Raw genomic sequence first — 17,623 nt, 5'->3', positions numbered from 1 at the left:
GTGAATGTGAAAGTGTGAGTTTGCATGAGTGTGTTTGTGAAAGTGTGTGACTGAGTGTGTCAGACAGTTTGTGAGTGAGTTTGTAAGAGACTGTGAGAGAATTGATATGAAAGTGTGAGAGGTGAGTATAATTGTGAGACACTGTATGATGACTAGATGAGTGCCTGCATGTGGTGAAGTGGCGTAGCATTAGGTCCCTTGACCATCGCTGTGCATGGGGCCCCGGAGCTCCAGGGGGGCCCCTCTGGTACTGTGCATGTGCAGAGCTCCTGACTGGTCCGGGGGTTCTCCATGTACTTTGCTAGGGGGTCCCTTCAATTTTCGTTACGCCACTCATGTGTGACTTAGTGTGTGAGATTGTGTGTGAGAGAATGCATGAGTGAGGGTGAGAGTAACAGTTAGAGTATGATTGTGTATGAAAGAGTGTATGTGTGAAGGGTTACACAACTGTGTGAGAAAGTGTGTGTGCAAGTGAGTCTGAGAACATGAGAGTGCTAATGTGTTTGAAAGTGTGTAAGATTCTGAGAATGTGAAAGTGTTGGCGTGCAAAAGAACAGTGAGGGTCTGAGAGATACTTCTAATTTAGTGTGTAAGTATCTGAAAGTGTGAGTGTATATGAGAATGTGACAGATTCTGTGAGAAATTTTAAGACAGGGTGCGAGAGTGTTAGTGTTTTAGGGTGAGTGTGAGGGATTGTACGTGTATTAGCATAAGTGTGTTGTGAGTATAAGTATAAAGTGTGTGAGTGATTGTGTAAGTGTCTTGCAGTGTGAGAGTTTAACAGTGAGAGTATATGAGCATGTGAGGGTGCATGAATGTATCTGTCTAGGAGACCGAGTAAGAACGAGTATTAACAGGTGAGTGTGAGAATGTACGTGAGTGTGAGAATTTGTCCATATGAGAGAATGTGTAGCTGTATCAGGAAGAGTGTGTGAGTGTGTGTGTGAGAGAGAGTCTATGAGGGAGTGTGTGAGAGGTTGTGTGAATATTTGAGAGAGTGAGTGTGGAAATGAGAGTGTCACATAAGGGAAAATGCAGGCCTTGACATAAAAAAGGTAACTATAGGCAGAGGATGCACCAATGTCAAAATGCTGCCGCTGCTATAAAGTGGGCGATTTCATTTATGTGGAATAAGCTAGACTAACTCACACTGACCCAGTGGCACTGACTGAAGAATGTTATGAACGTACTTGCAGTGGAGCGCCTTATTACTAACGTTAAAGTTGATCATATGAAATTTTAAGCTTGCTGGAGACCTCTTTTTAATTTAGGCCCGATTTAAATGTTAGTGGTATGTAAACTCCATCACTGAGGTGCCGGGTTTTTAGGAACCCGGTGGTGCCAGGGGATAACACCCGAAGACCTCTGAGTTCTCCCTGTTCCGGACCACAGAAACACAGAGTCTTCTAGGTGAAGTCAGAGATCGGGTTTTATTGGCTGCAACCAAGTAACAAGTGTCCTAGAAGTACAACAGCACGGGATGTAAGTTCTCAGGAGACTGTTCGTTTTTACAGAACTAGCCTTCTCCTTTTATACAAAAATAACTGCTGCAGGCAAGAATTCTTGAGTTTACAATACGGTCATATACATATTTCCAGAATAAAGCAAAAAGCAAAGTCATGATGGTAAACCCATATTTTAGATGTCCAGTTTGTGATGGATGACCCAGCCCGGCCCAGAACTACCATCAGATATCGATGAAACCCCAATAAAATCGGGCGCCTCCTCATCGTAAAACCGGCCATAAACAAGAAACATGGACAGGTGTATGTGTGTGGATAACATGGTTTGTATGTAGTGAATGGTTTATGGCATGTTGTGCCTTGATGCTATCTTACTCGGCCACTGGGCGAGGGACTGCCCGAACAGGTTTTGGCTGGAGGCAGTGGAGTCAGCTCGGCTAGGTCATGGGGAAGTCAGCTAAGGTGGACGTGTACTTTCAGATCAAACTCGGCCTTAATCAATTGACTATATGAGGGCAAGCCACAAGATGGATGCCGTTCACAAAATGGAGTCCAAGGGTTCGGGACGGAAACCACGATTTAAGGGTGTTAGCATCACTCAATCACGACGCAAATGCATAGGGATAATGTCCTAATCATTACCGGTCTGCCGATACCAAATTCGTCAGGGTACGGTGATATTTTGCGACACGAGTGTTGGGCCTCGGTACCATATTATAGCAGGGCCCAGAATTTTCAGAACCACAGAACCTCCTTTTGCCCTCATATTAGGCAATAACTCATGCTAATCTGAGTCCAAATCTGTATTCATGAAGTCATGGAGATGCTGCTGTAGCATCATCTTGTTGCTCAATTCGTCCCTTGACACAGGCTTCCTTACACATGATGTAGCACAGAGGCCACATATTGCAGGAGCGCACTGCACAAACAGACAGAACAGGAACAGAATGGCTAGGATCATCCCAACAAATATCAGTGTCTTCCATCCCCAGGCAGATATCAGTTCCCAGAACCACCCTAGCAAGGACCAATCTCCTTTGTCCACATGAATGGAATCAGAGATCTTGTGCAGTTTGGAGATGGCCTGGTACACTGTCGGAGCATTATCAGGGATGAAAATGCAGCAACTGGATTGGATCACTCTACATACCCCGCCACGGTCTGCAAGTATGACATCTAGGGCAACCCTATTTTGGAGAGTCATAAGTCAGTCCGACTGGAGCTCAGCAGTCAAGTTACTGAGGGCACCGGCCGTTTCAATCACGGCGGACTCAACTACCCTCGTTAATTGGCGAATGTTCCTGCTGTTCACCATAGGCCCCCAAAACGGCAGAAAACCCTTTGCGAAGTCTCCAAACTCTTGACCCGCAGTGTCGTCTTGACTCACGACACCCCTAACTGTCCTTGTCCGATGGTAATCTGCCTCGGCCGTGTAGGTGGGTGGCAGCAGAAACGAGATAAAACATGTGCCCGAGAAGTCAGGGGGCAACCATGTATATGCTTTGTCATGGCAGACGAAGTAGGTACCCTTAGCCGCTAAGAATGAAGGGGAGGTCTGAGAGGAGAAAACATAAGTCTCAGTACAGACACTCTTCCCTAACTGGGCTCTAGGGTTGTTGCCAATTCCTTGCAGACATAGGTGACCTTGGTGGGGTACTATCCAGATTGGGGAGGATTTCTTTGTTTTCTGACTCTCAGCCAAGGAAATTCCATACTTAGTTATATTCCATCTGCTGTATGGTATAAGCTCATCTTTGGGGGTCGTTCTAACCGTGTCGATATCCCTACTCATATTTCTGATTCCTGCCACTAGTGCCTTGTTGCTTGAATTTTTCCCTGGAACATATGATTCGAGGGCGAACAGGAACATGGTCTGGAAATCCCACAGAGAACCATAATAACTAAATGGCAGGACAAAATACGGAATACCCTTATCTGTTGTGTGTGGCATAAGTCCGCATACCCAACAGTTCGTGGTGTTCACTACAGATTGGTGCTGGTGTAGGAGTTGGACGAATGAATTATTTACAAATTCTAACCTTCTGGCAGACTCGTGTTCAGGTAGAGGGTGGAAAGAATGCGGGGAAACAGTAGGAGGAGGTGTGGGCTGAGTGTTGTGCACGAATGGAACTCGAAAGATGAACAGAGCATAGCCAATTAAAAACATTATTATGCTACACAACATAAAAATGCAAATTACTAAAAATCGTTTTCTTGCCATCACAGCGCAAACTCTCTTTTCAAAGTTCGTAGATCTAACAGGTCTCTCTACCCTTGGAAACTCCATCCTCTAGTTGCTGCCCGTGGTGGGAGATTGATTCTGCTCATGGGTGCTTCTGTTCAGTCCAGGGTAATTCCCTTAGACCAACCAGAATCGTGACCTAAACGTCTCCAGCTGCACTTCCCAAGACTGTCAACCGCGACCCTAGCAGCAGAACCGGATGGCGGTTTGAAAATCAAAAATGAGCAAGTTCCCTGGGCGAGAGAGCTGTTCAATCAAAAATAGTTCTTGGGGGAAAAAGAACCTTATTAGTTTATTTTTATTAGTTCGTTTTTCTTGGCCTCAGATTATACCGTTGTTTCCCTGGTATGGTGTGGTCTTCAAACAATGTTTCAGGTTCTGTAGTGTCCAACTGCATTGACGGTGGCACAAATCCTTGCAGAACTCGGTTGCTCTCCTTTTCTGTACCAGTTCCTTTTAAACGTGCATCACTGAAGGGCACGAAACGTGGCACAGACTCAGTCTCTGAGTCGGCGACGCCGTCCTGGACCCACCGGTCATAGGGAAGGGGCAGCGGGACCAGTTTGCAGTGGGCGCCGTGCACCCAATTCTTCTTTCCTTCCACCCGAACGGCTGATCTCGTGGAAAGAAGGACGAGGTGTGGGCCGGTCCACCTGGGCTGTTCCTTCTTCGTGCGCTGAAAATTCCGCACCAGTACCCAGGTGCCAGGTTCAATTGTGTGGCCTGGATCATCAGACGCTGGCGGAGAGGAACTGTGAACCTGTTGGTGTAAAACACGCAATTTAGTTGTCAATTCGTGCAAATAGTCAAGCAGTACAGGGAGCTCTATCTCACTTAGTTTCTTGGGCCTTGGCACGCCCCAGATGTTGGCTGGGCGGCCAAACACAATCTTGTGAGGGCTAAGTCCTAATCTAGAATGGACAGTCATTCTGGTAGACAGGAGTGCTAAAGGCAGGGCGTCAGGCCATTTAAGACCTGTGCTGGCTTGGATCTTGGCTAGTTTCAGCTTTAACGTGCCATTGTAGCATTCTACTAATCCAGCTGATTGGGGGTGATTTGCAGCGTGGAACTTCTGGTGTATGCCTAGACATTCACACACTCTCTTCATCACTCGTCCCACGAATTCACTTCCATTATCACTCCAGACAATTCTAGGCATACCAAATCTAGGGAAGAATTCCTTGACAAGGGCTTTGGCTGTGGACAAGGCAGTATTGTCCTTAAGGGGATACGCTTCCACCCACCTGGAGAAGGTGCAAACAACAACAAGCACGTATTTCAGATTGTTGCACCTCTCCATGTGGATGAAATCGAGCTGCAAAACCTCGAACGGATACGTTGGAGGCGCAAAATGACCAGCTGGAGTTGGAGTTCCCCTACCGGGATTGTATTTCAAACACACCATACAGTTCTTGACCACGTTCTCTGCACATTTTGGGATGTCACTATTCTGCCATACTGGGGCCAACAACTTACAGATTCCTTTCGCACTGATGTGAGCCATCCCATGGGCCATTGTCACCACTGCAAGTACATACGCGTCGGGTAACAGCCATCTTTGATGCTCTGACAATTCGACCAAACAACCATTCGCATCCAATCTACCCTTGCTTTCTCTCCATTCACTCACCTCTTTCTCAGTGGCCTTGGATTGTATAGACCTTACACTTTCAATAGTGTCCTCACACATACCCACATCAGTAATCCATCTCGCAGGACCTACAACATACATTCGACTCATTGTGTTCCTTGCAGTCTCTTTCGCAACTTCATCCGCAAATGCATTCCCACGACCAACATCATCTTGAATCTTTCTATGTGCACTGCATTTCACAATCGCAGCTTGTAGTGGCAAGGTCAGTGACTCGAGAAGCTCGTGAACTAGCTGACCATGCTGTATTTTCGCACCGTGCGACATCAGGAACCCACGTTCACGCCACAATCGTCCAAAACTATGAGCCATGCCAAAGGCGTATTGGCTGTCTGTGTACACATTCACTCGTTTTCCTTTTGCCAACACACACGCTCTTGTAAGTGCAATTAACTCTGCTGCTTGCGCAGAATGGTAGGGGATACGTGCAGTTTCTACTATCGTGTGCAATGTTGTCACAGCGTATGCTGCAGTCGTATCACCATTTGGCAACTTGAAGCATGAACCATCAACCCATAAAGCATCATTACATTCAGGAAGGGGAGTGTCCAATAAGTCTACTCTCCCTTTTGTCTCTTCTTCTGTCCTAGAACAGCAATCATGCATTTCGACCTCATCTGTCTCTGTTGGTATGGGCAATAACGTGGATGGGTTGAGTGTATCGCACCTCTTTATGTGAATGTGACTCGCTAACAGTGTCAGCTCATAACTTGACAGTCAAGCACTAGTTAAGTGCTGTGTCTTCGTTCTGTTTAGCAAAATGTCTACTGCATGTGGGACCATAACGATCAGTGTGTTATTCATTACTAACCCAGCAGACTGTCGAATACAGACAGCTGCTGCAGCAGTGGCCCTCAAGCAACTTGGTAATGCCTTAGCTACAGGATCTAGAGTCGCTGAGAAATACGCGCATGGACGCTGTTTGTCCCCAAAGGATTGTGTCAGGACTGATAATGCGCAACCTTCCTTCTCATGGACGTATAATGTGAAAGGTTTACTGTAGTCGGGGTTGCCCAACACGGGAGCCGAACATAATGCATCACGCAACTCGTGAAAACTCTTCTGACAATCTTCAGACCAGGGCATAGGATTGGGTGTATCTTTACAGATTAGTGCCAGCAAAGGTTTAGCCAACAGTGAGAAGTTCGGTATCCATTGTCTGCAATATGATGTAATGCCCAAGAAAGCACGCACTTCTCTCTGTGTCCTTGGGACACTCAATCTTGCAATTGCCTGTATTCTCTCTGGGGTTAGTCTCCTTCCCTCCTTTCAATAAGATTTGACCTAAGTAGGTCACTTCTTGTCGACAAAATTGCAATTTCGAAAGAGAGACTTTGTGCTTCATATCACATAGATGACGCAGCAATGACAATGTGGCTTCCTTGCAAATCTCTTCAGTATCTGCAGCGACTAGCAAATCGTCTACATACTGAATGAGAGTCGCACCATCAGATAGAACAATCGTGTCAAGTTGTGATTTCAGAGCTTGACTGAATATAGATGGACTTTCACAGTAGCCCTGAGGAGCGCATTTGAAGCGGAAGCTTCGTCCTCCTAAATTGAAGCCAAAAATATCTCTGCTCCCCTCGGCAATCGGGATGCTGAAGAAAGCGTTCTTCAAATCAATCACCGAAAACCAAGTGGCTGAAGCTGGAACCATTGTCAATAGGGCAGTAATGTCGGGAACAACTGGAAACTGTGGCACAACAATCTTGTTCACTTCTCTGAGATCGATCACAAATCTGTACACAGGTGGCTGCGAAGGATCAGTACGCTTTAAAACAGGCAAAATAGGACTGTTACAAATGTTGCCAGTTGTCTCTTTAATGACGTCTTTCTCAATCAGATCGTAAATGATCGCTAACAACGCCTTTTCACATTTGCTGGAGATCTTGTATTGGGGAATACGTGGCAACCTAACATTAGCTCTCAAAGTTATGACATATGGCGCTATCTCCAAAAGACCCACATCATTAGAGCCAGTAGCCCAAAGTATGTCCGGAAGAGATAACAACTCTGTTGGAATACTTTCCCTTGACAAATACATTGGGGAGATCACCTTCTTACCTAGGGTAAGTTGTACTCCAGAAGGAGAACAGTACAAGGTCGCATATAATCTTTTTACCAAATCCAAACCTAACAAGTTTTCGCCACAACCTGTTGTAAGAATGAGGGGTGCTTCCAATTCATATGGGCCAACAGAAAGGGGCATAGGGCTAGAAATCGGGTTTCTAACAGGGGCGCCAGAAAAACCTACTTAAACATTCATTTCGCCAGACAAAGGTGCGCCAGGAAGTTTGGAGTGCATAATAGAACTTTTTGTAGCACCAGTATCCAGCAGAAAAGGTTCTGATACTCCTGATGTAATCACCTCAACATAAGGTCCATTCTGATCTACTGGAACTGAAACAACTCCCTCTCTTTGTCCATGGCTGTCCTAGCAATTATTACCCTCATTCTCGTTTTCTGCGTAATAGTCATCAGCATAGTACTGAGCTGACCTGGAAGACGCATTATTCTGTTGATCAAAGCTGTTCATGGAATTCTGAGGAGGAAAAGAAGTAGTATTCTGGGGGAAATTTCCACGGCCCCTACCCCTAGGAGCCTGTTGAACACCTCTACCTCTTGCACCAGGAACACCATTCAAACGTCGCGATAAAGCTGGACAACTACTCTTGAAATGACCCTCTTCCTTGCAATACGCACACTGATTCGGACCGTAGGGTAAACGCTGTCGAGAAGACTCATTTCTTTGTGAGTTTCTTGAATACTGCTGAGGTTGCTGATAATCGGGCTGACTATTATTACGAGGTGGATAAGCTTGCTGGAGAAGGACTTTAGTTTTCAAATCTTTCGTCTTTTTGTCTGCCTTATCTAGCTCGTCTTTGCGCCTATTTTCGTAGTCGTGGGCTGTGGCTAAAATCTGCGCTGACGTGGAAACAGCCCAAGCACTCTCTGAATCTTTCAATTTATTACATAGTTCAGGAAGTAGATTATGTACGAATTTGTCTACAAACAATCTTTGGCCACCTTCGGTAGCCATATCCTGACCACTATGATCGACGAAAGTCTCTTCAAATCTCGTGAAAAAGTCAGACACATTCTCATCTTTCTTCTGCTTGCACGCAGACAACTTGTCCCAATTTACACGAAATTCAGGCATTAAAGTTTTCATATACGTGATAATTCTACCAGGAAGTTCAGCTACCAAAGGCTCGGGTTTAGAACCACCAACTTGTCTAGCATCAGCAACAGTAATATTAGCCCATGTGTCACCTAGTTCTTGATCATGATCTGTATGACGAATCTTACTCCATAAAGGCTGTGGAACAACATTCCCAAACAACATGTCTACATCTGTTAAATTCATTATACATGAGCTGGCAGTCTGTGATAACTCCTTATAATACCCTGCAGGATTTTTACGAGGATCAGGCAATGTCTGCTTGAGTGCTAAAACTTCGGATCTTTTCCAGGGGACATGTACCCATACACACTGGAAATGCGGCAGAATTGCTGGATTCGCATTCGCATCACCTTCCCTCCAAACTGGAGGAACCTCTCTCATGGGGTACTGTCGCACCTTTTTCCTACCTGACATGTCATCCTCATACAGTGATCTAGAGACGTTTCCCTTACTCCTATAAGATAACAACAAATCTATTGCTCGTTCAACATCGGCACCTACAATCATGCCTTCGTAGAACTTGAAACGCATACGGAATAATTCCTTCATTTTGCGTTTCGGATCATTTGTCTCCAAATCGTCGCAAAGATATACACACATCTCTTCAAATACATATCTCTGAGTGGGTGCGTCCCATTGACGGAAAACTTCCATAACAGACTGAACATCATACTTTACAGTATCAGTGACCCATTTGCGTGCTAACTCATTCAGCACTTCTCTTTCCTGATAATCAGGCAGTTGACTACGCAACTGTCTACGTCCTGTTTTAGGGGTCGTCTTAGGTGACCCAAAGAAAGGTGAGAACAGACCAGTGACAGTACTTGCCACTCTCTGTCGAACAGAAGGAGAAGCTTGCGGAGAGGCAGACGTGCCAGAAAAGACAGGCTGATGTAAAGAGGAAGTCGAGGTAGTGGCAGAGGAAGTCGAGGCAGAAGTAGTATCATGATGAACAGTTGGAGCAGTAGGCAAAGTCGCAGAAACAGTAGATGCAGTATGTAGCAAAGGCGGCGGCCCTTGAGAGGGCTGCGCCGGAGAAGTAGGAACCAGCTGAAGAGGAGCTGGTGCTTGTGTAAGAACTGGAGTTCGTGCGCCGGGGCGCGGTATAACAAAGCGCTTCGGGGGTGCAGTAGAGAAGTGTGGCTCACTGGTTAGAGTGGAGAAGTGTGGCTCACTGGTTAGAGTGGAGAAGTGTGGCTCACTGGTTAGAGCAGGCAGACCCTGAAGCAGAGGTCAGACCCGGGACCAGGGTTCAATTCCCGACGCGGCAGGGTCTTGAGCTCAAATGTCCACGGACTCGATAATTCTCGCTTCGGTGCCTGACCTAATCATGGGTTCACACTCTGCAACTCTGGGCATTAAGCTTGCTTAATCTCCACAACGGCCCCCCGCGGCGGGATGCCTGGCTTTCACCTTGGTGATGCCTGTTAGGGGCTATCTCACAGGGAAAAGCCAGGACGGGTTCCCAAGGCAAGCGCTGAGATGCCTCCGGGTAGTCGAGCGCTATATAAGAACATACAAAAAAAAAAAAAAAAAAAAAAAATGTAGCATCTAGTGCATATGGGGGTGGTGAACTCAGTAAATGGGACATTAATGGATCCTTCTCTGATGTCTCTTTTGAACCTTGTCCTTCATGGGGCAACATTGGGTAGCATTTATCTACTGCTAACTTCTTGCTTCTGAGCATTTGTTCACTTTCTTGTTCTTCCTCATTATCCCTGTATGCAATGGCAGCTTGCACCATTGACATACCTCTTTTATTTTTCTTAGCTAATTTTATTTCCTTCTGTTTGGCTTCTTTGCGCCATAAGCGAAAAGAGTCAAACATCACCGGCCGGGCTTTCTTCTTAAACAGTTTGACCTCGAGGTTATCTAAGATTTCTGTGTCAAAGCTACCATATTGGGGCCATTTTAAAACACCATCCTTTCTGGTGTATTTTATCCATACTTCATTATATGTGATAGGGCCTACTCCGTGCTTCACATAAAGTTCATGTGTTGGAGTTCCAACCGGAGGAACCGGACACGAATCCTCTAATCGGGAGTCCTTACTACAACCAAGACAAAACAAGTTTCCAAGTCTGCTAAGACCAGGCATCTTCGCTCACTAGTCTAGCTTCAAACGTCAAAGGATTATCGAATACGATATTTTCGTGAATACACTAATCCCTTGGTTTTGGCGCTTGCAAGTTCCAAACAAGGTGTATCTCAAGGATACCAAAACTAAGAATCAAACTAAGGACTGGGAGACGCTCCACTTATACTTAACTGAAGTATTGAAGATCAATGACGTCACTAGAAGACTCGTCTATCGTTTCGCTCTACCAAGGATCACTGGGTCCAAAACAGGCGATAGTCAGGGCAGCAGTCCTTCGTAGCCGTCGGGACGCGGGGAACCTCGCAGCAAAGACCTTCGGAACCACGTCGACATACAGGGGTCGCTGAAGTGGGAGGCCGTCCTCTGGAATTTTCACACGAAGCTCCTCACGAACATCTGGCTTGGACCGTCACCGCTTGATACCGCCCCGCGTTGGGCGCCAACTGAGGTGCCGGGTTTTTAGGAACCCGGTGGTGCCAGGGGATAACACCCGAAGACCTCTGAGTTCTCCCTGTTCCGGACCACAGAAACACAGAGTCTTCTAGGTGAAGTCAGAGATCGGGTTTTATTGGCTGCAACCAAGTAACAAGTGTCCTAGAAGTACAACAGCACGGGATGTAAGTTCTCAGGAGACTGTTCGTTTTTACAGAACTAGCCTTCTCCTTTTATACAAAAATAACTGCTGCAGGCAAGAATTCTTGAGTTTACAATACGGTCATATACATATTTCCAGAATAAAGCAAAAAGCAAAGTCATGATGGTAAACCCATATTTTAGATGTCCAGTTTGTGATGGATGACCCAGCCCGGCCCAGAACTACCATCAGATATCGATGAAACCCCAATAAAATCGGGCGCCTCCTCATCGTAAAACCGGCCATAAACAAGAAACATGGACAGGTGTATGTGTGTGGATAACATGGTTTGTATGTAGTGAATGGTTTATGGCATGTTGTGCCTTGATGCTATCTTACTCGGCCACTGGGCGAGGGACTGCCCGAACAGGTTTTGGCTGGAGGCAGTGGAGTCAGCTCGGCTAGGTCATGGGGAAGTCAGCTAAGGTGGACGTGTACTTTCAGATCAAACTCGGCCTTAATCAATTGACTATATGAGGGCAAGCCACAAGATGGATGCCGTTCACAAAATGGAGTCCAAGGGTTCGGGACGGAAACCACGATTTAAGGGTGTTAGCATCACTCAATCACGACGCAAATGCATAGGGATAATGTCCTAATCATTACCGGTCTGCCGATACCAAATTCGTCAGGGTACGGTGATATTTTGCGACACGAGTGTTGGGCCTCGGTACCATATTATAGCAGGGCCCAGAATTTTCAGAACCACAGAACCTCCTTTTGCCCTCATATTAGGCAATAACTCATGCTAATCTGAGTCCAAATCTGTATTCATGAAGTCATGGAGATGCTGCTGTAGCATCATCTTGTTGCTCAATTCGTCCCTTGACACAGGCTTCCTTACACATGATGTAGCACAGAGGCCACATATTGCAGGAGCGCACTGCACAAACAGACAGAACAGGAACAGAATGGCTAGGATCATCCCAACAAATATCAGTGTCTTCCATCCCCAGGCAGATATCAGTTCCCAGAACCACCCTAGCAAGGACCAATCTCCTTTGTCCACATGAATGGAATCAGAGATCTTGTGCAGTTTGGAGATGGCCTGGTACACTGTCGGAGCATTATCAGGGATGAAAATGCAGCAACTGGATTGGATCACTCTACATACCCCGCCACGGTCTGCAAGTATGACATCTAGGGCAACCCTATTTTGGAGAGTCATAAGTCAGTCCGACTGGAGCTCAGCAGTCAAGTTACTGAGGGCACCGGCCGTTTCAATCACGGCGGACTCAACTACCCTCGTTAATTGGCGAATGTTCCTGCTGTTCACCATAGGCCCCCAAAACGGCAGAAAACCCTTTGCGAAGTCTCCAAACTCTTGACCCGCAGTGTCGTCTTGACTCACGACACCCCTAACTGTCCTTGTCCGATGGTAATCTGCCTCGGCCGTGTAGGTGGGTGGCAGCAGAAACGAGATAAAACATGTGCCCGAGAAGTCAGGGGGCAACCATGTATATGCTTTGTCATGGCAGACGAAGTAGGTACCCTTAGCCGCTAAGAATGAAGGGGAGGTCTGAGAGGAGAAAACATAAGTCTCAGTACAGACACTCTTCCCTAACTGGGCTCTAGGGTTGTTGCCAATTCCTTGCAGACATAGGTGACCTTGGTGGGGTACTATCCAGATTGGGGAGGATTTCTTTGCTTTCTGACTCTCAGCCAAGGAAATTCCATACTTAGTTATATTCCATCTGCTGTATGGTATAAGCTCATCTTTGGGGGTCGTTCTAACCGTGTCGATATCCCTACTCATATTTCTGATTCCTGCCACTAGTGCCTTGTTGCTTGAATTTTTCCCTGGAACATATGATTCGAGGGCGAACAGGAACATGGTCTGGAAATCCCACAGAGAACCATAATAACTAAATGGCAGGACAAAATACGGAATACCCTTATCTGTTGTGTGTGGCATAAGTCCGCATACCCAACAGTTCGTGGTGTTCACTACAGATTGGTGCTGGTGTAGGAGTTGGACGAATGAATTATTTACAAATTCTAACCTTCTGGCAGACTCGTGTTCAGGTAGAGGGTGGAAAGAATGCGGGGAAACAGTAGGAGGAGGTGTGGGCTGAGTGTTGTGCACGAATGGAACTCGAAAGATGAACAGAGCATAGCCAATTAAAAACATTATTATGCTACACAACATAAAAATGCAAATTACTAAAAATCGTTTTCTTGCCATCACAGCGCAAACTCTCTTTTCAAAGTTCGTAGATCTAACAGGTCTCTCTACCCTTGGAAACTCCATCCTCTAGTTGCTGCCCGTGGTGGGAGATTGATTCTGCTCATGGGTGCTTCTGTTCAGTCCAGGGTAATTCCCTTAGACCAACCAGAATCGTGACCTAAACGTCTCCAGCTGCACTTCCCAAGACTGTCAACCGCGACCCTAGCAGCAGAACCGGATGGCGGTTTGAAAATCAAAAATGAGCAAGTTCCCTGGGCGAGAGAGCTGTTCAATCAAAAATAGTTCTTGGGGGAAAAAGAACCTTATTAGTTTATTTTTATTAGTTCGTTTTTCTTGGCCTCAGATTATACCGTTGTTTCCCTGGTATGGTGTGGTCTTCAAACAATGTTTCAGGTTCTGTAGTGTCCAACTGCATTGACGGTGGCACAAATCCTTGCAGAACTCGGTTGCTCTCCTTTTCTGTACCAGTTCCTTTTAAACGTGCATCACTGAAGGGCACGAAACGTGGCACAGACTCAGTCTCTGAGTCGGCGACGCCGTCCTGGACCCACCGGTCATAGGGAAGGGGCAGCGGGACCAGTTTGCAGTGGGCGCCGTGCACCCAATTCTTCTTTCCTTCCACCCGAACGGCTGATCTCGTGGAAAGAAGGACGAGGTGTGGGCCGGTCCACCTGGGCTGTTCCTTCTTCGTGCGCTGAAAATTCCGCACCAGTACCCAGGTGCCAGGTTCAATTGTGTGGCCTGGATCATCAGACGCTGGCGGAGAGGAACTGTGAACCTGTTGGTGTAAAACACGCAATTTAGTTGTCAATTCGTGCAAATAGTCAAGCAGTACAGGGAGCTCTATCTCACTTAGTTTCTTGGGCCTTGGCACGCCCCAGATGTTGGCTGGGCGGCCAAACACAATCTTGTGAGGGCTAAGTCCTAATCTAGAATGGACAGTCATTCTGGTAGACAGGAGTGCTAAAGGCAGGGCGTCAGGCCATTTAAGACCTGTGCTGGCTTGGATCTTGGCTAGTTTCAGCTTTAACGTGCCATTGTAGCATTCTACTAATCCAGCTGATTGGGGGTGATTTGCAGCGTGGAACTTCTGGTGTATGCCTAGACATTCACACACTCTCTTCATCACTCGTCCCACGAATTCACTTCCATTATCACTCCAGACAATTCTAGGCATACCAAATCTAGGGAAGAATTCCTTGACAAGGGCTTTGGCTGTGGACAAGGCAGTATTGTCCTTAAGGGGATACGCTTCCACCCACCTGGAGAAGGTGCAAACAACAACAAGCACGTATTTCAGATTGTTGCACCTCTCCATGTGGATGAAATCGAGCTGCAAAACCTCGAACGGATACGTTGGAGGCGCAAAATGACCAGCTGGAGTTGGAGTTCCCCTACCGGGATTGTATTTCAAACACACCATACAGTTCTTGACCACGTTCTCTGCACATTTTGGGATGTCACTATTCTGCCATACTGGGGCCAACAACTTACAGATTCCTTTCGCACTGATGTGAGCCATCCCATGGGCCATTGTCACCACTGCAAGTACATACGCGTCGGGTAACAGCCATCTTTGATGCTCTGACAATTCGACCAAACAACCATTCGCATCCAATCTACCCTTGCTTTCTCTCCATTCACTCACCTCTTTCTCAGTGGCCTTGGATTGTATAGACCTTACACTTTCAATAGTGTCCTCACACATACCCACATCAGTAATCCATCTCGCAGGACCTACAACATACATTCGACTCATTGTGTTCCTTGCAGTCTCTTTCGCAACTTCATCCGCAAATGCATTCCCACGACCAACATCATCTTGAATCTTTCTATGTGCACTGCATTTCACAATCGCAGCTTGTAGTGGCAAGGTCAGTGACTCGAGAAGCTCGTGAACTAGCTGACCATGCTGTATTTTCGCACCGTGCGACATCAGGAACCCACGTTCACGCCACAATCGTCCAAAACTATGAGCCATGCCAAAGGCGTATTGGCTGTCTGTGTACACATTCACTCGTTTTCCTTTTGCCAACACACACGCTCTTGTAAGTGCAATTAACTCTGCTGCTTGCGCAGAATGGTAGGGGATACGTGCAGTTTCTACTATCGTGTGCAATGTTGTCACAGCGTATGCTGCAGTCGTATCACCATTTGGCAACTTGAAGCATGAACCATCAACCCATAAAGCATCATTACATTCAGGAAGGGGAGTGTCCAATAAGTCTACTCTCCCTTTTGTCTCTTCTTCTGTCCTAGAACAGCAATCATGCATTTCGACCTCATCTGTCTCTGTTGGTATGGGCAATAACGTGGATGGGTTGAGTGTATCGCACCTCTTTATGTGAATGTGACTCGCTAACAGTGTCAGCTCATAACTTGACAGTCAAGCACTAGTTAAGTGCTGTGTCTTCGTTCTGTTTAGCAAAATGTCTACTGCATGTGGGACCATAACGATCAGTGTGTTATTCATTACTAACCCAGCAGACTGTCGAATACAGACAGCTGCTGCAGCAGTGGCCCTCAAGCAACTTGGTAATGCCTTAGCTACAGGATCTAGAGTCGCTGAGAAATACGCGCATGGACGCTGTTTGTCCCCAAAGGATTGTGTCAGGACTGATAATGCGCAACCTTCCTTCTCATGGACGTATAATGTGAAAGGTTTACTGTAGTCGGGGTTGCCCAACACGGGAGCCGAACATAATGCATCACGCAACTCGTGAAAACTCTTCTGACAATCTTCAGACCAGGGCATAGGATTGGGTGTATCTTTACAGATTAGTGCCAGCAAAGGTTTAGCCAACAGTGAGAAGTTCGGTATCCATTGTCTGCAATATGATGTAATGCCCAAGAAAGCACGCACTTCTCTCTGTGTCCTTGGGACACTCAATCTTGCAATTGCCTGTATTCTCTCTGGGGTTAGTCTCCTTCCCTCCTTTCAATAAGATTTGACCTAAGTAGGTCACTTCTTGTCGACAAAATTGCAATTTCGAAAGAGAGACTTTGTGCTTCATATCACATAGATGACGCAGCAATGACAATGTGGCTTCCTTGCAAATCTCTTCAGTATCTGCAGCGACTAGCAAATCGTCTACATACTGAATGAGAGTCGCACCATCAGATAGAACAATCGTGTCAAGTTGTGATTTCAGAGCTTGACTGAATATAGATGGACTTTCACAGTAGCCCTGAGGAGCGCATTTGAAGCGGAAGCTTCGTCCTCCTAAATTGAAGCCAAAAATATCTCTGCTCCCCTCGGCAATCGGGATGCTGAAGAAAGCGTTCTTCAAATCAATCACCGAAAACCAAGTGGCTGAAGCTGGAACCATTGTCAATAGGGCAGTAATGTCGGGAACAACTGGAAACTGTGGCACAACAATCTTGTTCACTTCTCTGAGATCGATCACAAATCTGTACACAGGTGGCTGCGAAGGATCAGTACGCTTTAAAACAGGCAAAATAGGACTGTTACAAATGTTGCCAGTTGTCTCTTTAATGACGTCTTTCTCAATCAGATCGTAAATGATCGCTAACAACGCCTTTTCACATTTGCTGGAGATCTTGTATTGGGGAATACGTGGCAACCTAACATTAGCTCTCAAAGTTATGACATATGGCGCTATCTCCAAAAGACCCACATCATTAGAGCCAGTAGCCCAAAGTATGTCCGGAAGAGATAACAACTCTGTTGGAATACTTTCCCTTGACAAATACATTGGGGAGATCACCTTCTTACCTAGGGTAAGTTGTACTCCAGAAGGAGAACAGTACAAGGTCGCATATAATCTTTTTACCAAATCCAAACCTAACAAGTTTTCGCCACAACCTGTTGTAAGAATGAGGGGTGCTTCCAATTCATATGGGCCAACAGAAAGGGGCATAGGGCTAGAAATCGGGTTTCTAACAGGGGCGCCAGAAAAACCTACTTAAACATTCATTTCGCCAGACAAAGGTGCGCCAGGAAGTTTGGAGTGCATAATAGAACTTTTTGTAGCACCAGTATCCAGCAGAAAAGGTTCTGATACTCCTGATGTAATCACCTCAACATAAGGTCCATTCTGATCTACTGGAACTGAAACAACTCCCTCTCTTTGTCCATGGCTGTCCTAGCAATTATTACCCTCATTCTCGTTTTCTGCGTAATAATCATCAGCATAGTA

This window comes from Lissotriton vulgaris, chromosome 1_1 (assembly GCF_964263255.1).
Source record: "Lissotriton vulgaris chromosome 1_1, aLisVul1.2, whole genome shotgun sequence".
Lineage (NCBI taxonomy): Eukaryota > Metazoa > Chordata > Amphibia > Caudata > Salamandridae > Lissotriton > Lissotriton vulgaris.
The sequence above is the reverse complement of the archived record's forward strand: the minus strand, read 5'-3'. Positions refer to the sequence as shown.